Raw genomic sequence first — 4,127 nt, 5'->3', positions numbered from 1 at the left:
AACGACGTCCGCATTACCGCGTCGCGCCGCGTCGCGTCGCGTCCCGTCGCGCCGCGCCGCGCCGCGCCGCGCCGCGTCTGGTTCCAACTTAAGCGTGTAAACGCAGCTGCTTTGTATTTGCGGCCTGACCTCGTCGAGTCGGCCAATTATATCACGGCTCGTGGAAATCCGAGCATTCTTGGCGAACGCCATCTGTCGCCAAGCTTGCTCCGTGCTTCCGTGCTTCGCGACGCGCGAGAAGTTACAACTCTCGCTCAAAACAGATTGTCGTTTCGAGGAGTTTCGTTATGTACCTTACTGCTACTTAACTATTTACACTTGCAAATGTCTACGCTCTCTCGATGCTCTTACAACTATTCGAGTAAGTTCCTGTAAAAATTCATTTTCAGGATACGCTTCCTTTTCGACACTGATACGTCTGTCTATGACTTACCGTTTCTACTTTTCTTCTTTACGGCTGCTCCTGAGAGTAGGACAGCTGTTATTTCAAACTTTCAAGTGAACGTGTACCTTCTATCCACAATGTGATTCCTCTTGCTTTTGGCCAAACTCATCCTCACTTTTCTTCTTCTCTTTATTACTCTATTATGTTTTTATTCTATTCTATTCTATTCAGTTTTAAATTACGTTTTGTCGCATTAAATTCCGAAACAAGAGCGTACCCATAATGCATCGCGTTAAGCGAAGTGGTTATCGAATTAAACTCAATCGTTTTTCTCGCTTCAATTCTGCGAATAACGAGCTCCTCTATTATACACATCGCGATTATTTAATGAGGCGAATGAGGTATGTTCGGCTAAAGTCTATCTAATTATTTCACCAGAAGGATAATGTTACTGCAGTATTTCTGCAGCTTCTACAATTTTAAAATATATAATTATTCATTTGGATAGTCAATAAATACTTAAAAACGCGGTAGATAATTTTAATAAATGAAACTCATAAAAGTTTATAACCAAGAATTTAGTTTTGACAGGGAGATGTCCCAAGTTGATCGTTAGAGTTACAATACGTTATATGATTTTAAAAAATTTCTCTATTAATTTCAAAAATATTTAACGTAGTCGAAACCTTTTATTTGAACTACATACGTTAATCTTATTACGCAACGCAAAAGGGTAAGTACCGTGTACCGTTCACGCGTTGTCCGATACTAAATTGTTTGGGAACTCGTGTAGCGCAAATTTGCATAACAACATTAAGCTTATTAGGTTACGACAGTATCATCCGTCCATTAGAAACGAACATCTAACAAGTTTTCAGCTTTGGCACCATCTATTGTTTTTTTCTAACAGATATCCACAATAATACCACCCAATTTATAATGATCAATTTCGCTAGAATTTTTAGTAACTATATAACGTTATATATTTAAATCCAGAAAGTGGACTTTTCATAGCACAGTATTTCGAATAGTAAAATACGGAAAGCTGGGTTATTTGAAACAGTGTGAAATTCAACGGGTCAACCTACTGTCCTGTGTCAAAACAAAACTGGAATTACTCATTCGGAGTTACTTCTAATGGCAGAAACTTAAAAATGGTAAGAACAATTGAATCGGTTTCAATGTTAAACCTTTTTATCCTAGAGCGTATAACAGTGAAGAACACATTGGAAAAAGGGAACAATGCATCGAACAAAACGAACAGTACATCCACTTTCCAAAATCGATCGAATAAATTCTGTGCTCCAAATAAAAAGCAAATATTCTTTCCTTTCCGTGCACGGAAATGTGAAATATCTTTTTAGTTCATAGGATATAAAAAAAGTTTCTCAACTGAATTTATTCAACCTTATATCTATCTAATAAAATTTATACTACTATATTTTATAATAAAATACGTAACGACAATTGTTTGCAGTAACGTACCACAAATATTTAGCATTTGAAGGAAGGCGTTGCTTCCATGTAGGACACATGCAAAACACAGCTCCGTTCGCATATTCTGGTAACTCTACTCTCTCAACACCTTGGACATTTTACGAGTCGTTGCAAACTGCTAAACTTTCGGATAGTCGAGTCACGGACACCGTAGGACGCGGCGCGGCGCGGCGCGGCACAGCGCGGCGCGGCACAGCGCGGCGTGGAGTATCCCTTTCTTAGATAAGAGCGTTAACAGGCTGGCGAGTTGTGATCCTTGATCTTGTCTAGTTGCTATCCCACGTAAGCCAGCCGTAGTTAGTCTCACAAAGACTGTCAGCTAATTCCTCGTCAACGACCGCAAAAGTTTCCTCTTACCCCTCTCTCTTCATTTAAGTGCTAGTGCGTTTAATTGTTGTCAGATGCTGTTTACCAACCACTAACCCCAACCAAACTGGGCAATCCATTAAGAAAGAACCGAAATAGAATTACGTATCGAATTAAAACGGCAAAACGGTGTAGGTACGACACTATTTCTTATCCTTGACTCTAAGGCACTCGAACATGCGAGACATAGGAAGCATAAAATCTTCTGCGTTAATTTATTATGCTTTTTGCGTATAATAAATTTGTTGAAAAGTCTAGAGTGTAAAAAAACAAATGAGGTATTAATCTACGGGTTTATCTGGGTCAGAAATGAAGCTATCGAGAAAAATTGTTAATAACACGGAAAAGTAAAGTCGAGCGGTGCAAGGAAGAGTTTCCAGTGAGATATACGCGGTTCTGGAGAGCTACGCTTTCAGAAAATGTATGCGAACAAGAACCCGAGGAAGGGAATTGTGAAATATCCTTTACGGTTAAACGAGGTCATCGCAAAGTAATGAGTACCGTTTTAGGGAATTATTAAAGAGATAGCCTATTTTTCGCGCACGTAGAACGGAACGCGGCAAGACTTATTATGGCATTCAACTACCACAAAACTATGCTATAATAAATACAGGAATATCGCAAGCTATGTTAATAAAGTCACGTTTCTCATTAAAATACAATATTAATAGCAAATATATCAAACTTTCCACTACTACGGGTAATATCGTTTAGTAAACAATATATCTTTGCAGATAATTCTGTGCACAGTAGCATAAAGTACTCATTAAGAATTGAAAATAGTAAAATGTTAAAAGCCGATTATTTGAAAGGGTTTGCCTCTAAAAAATTGGACGATGTTAAAGAAAATAAACATTTAAGCACGTATCAAATTGAAATAACCAGTCATAAATCCAGAGGTTTCAGGACGTACAATTTTTGGCCTTTGCAAAAGGTTCTAATTCATCTCGTCAAATGGAAACTGTTCCCGTAACCTTCACTGATAATCCTCCAACGCAAATTGAAAATTTCATTCCCAGTTGGAGAATGACACTGGAAGTGGTGTCCAGTGAGATTCCCTTCATGTTTTACTGGCATTTATGTTTTGAGCGCACATATTTCGGATTGCCTTTAATACACTTTAAATTAATAAAATGATAGAACAGGAGAACGTACAGTAGGTACACGGAAATTGATGTTTCTGTAATTTGATCGGAATACCTCCATGTTAATTAAAATAATGACTGGGAAATGGAACTCCAAATAGCCAGTTTCCATGAAAATACTAAAAGTTTACCTATCACCTTTTTCGAAAATATTTTCCATATAACATAGACAAAACATCTACATTGTGCACTATTTATCTAAAAAGCGATACCGGAGCACAGAGTGTGAAATGTACTGTTATCACGTGAGCATGAAAAGGAATTGATAATGACACAAAACATAATATCGGCTAAAATTACTTCGTATCTAGGCTGTTCGATTTATCCTGAATTTTTGGCTAAATCTCTGGAAAGAACACTCTTAAATCCATCGAGTGTGAAAGCAGCGTATCTAGTCTGGTCATAACGGCCGACCAAAGAAGTCAAACTGCTACTTTATTACGTCGGTATATAGAGAGTGTTCAGTGACAGGTGTCGGAGATTTTAAAAGGTGCTTACCCACATGCGAAAATAAGACGAAAATGAAGAATGACCAAATTGCATTTTAAATGCATCTGAAATGCGTGTGAAATATGTTTGACTTGACTTATTCTACTTACTGATATCGCTGCGTCTGAACTTCTATAAGTCAGAAGTCAGTTACATTTCATACGAATTTTTGACATTAAGCCTTTCTACAAGAATTAGTAACTTAGATTGAGAAAACTAAACTGTGACTCGACAACTACTTATGA

Source organism: Calliopsis andreniformis, chromosome 3 (assembly GCF_051401765.1).
Source record: "Calliopsis andreniformis isolate RMS-2024a chromosome 3, iyCalAndr_principal, whole genome shotgun sequence".
NCBI classification, from domain to species: domain Eukaryota; kingdom Metazoa; phylum Arthropoda; class Insecta; order Hymenoptera; family Andrenidae; genus Calliopsis; species Calliopsis andreniformis.
This window is presented reverse-complemented; position numbering follows the sequence as displayed.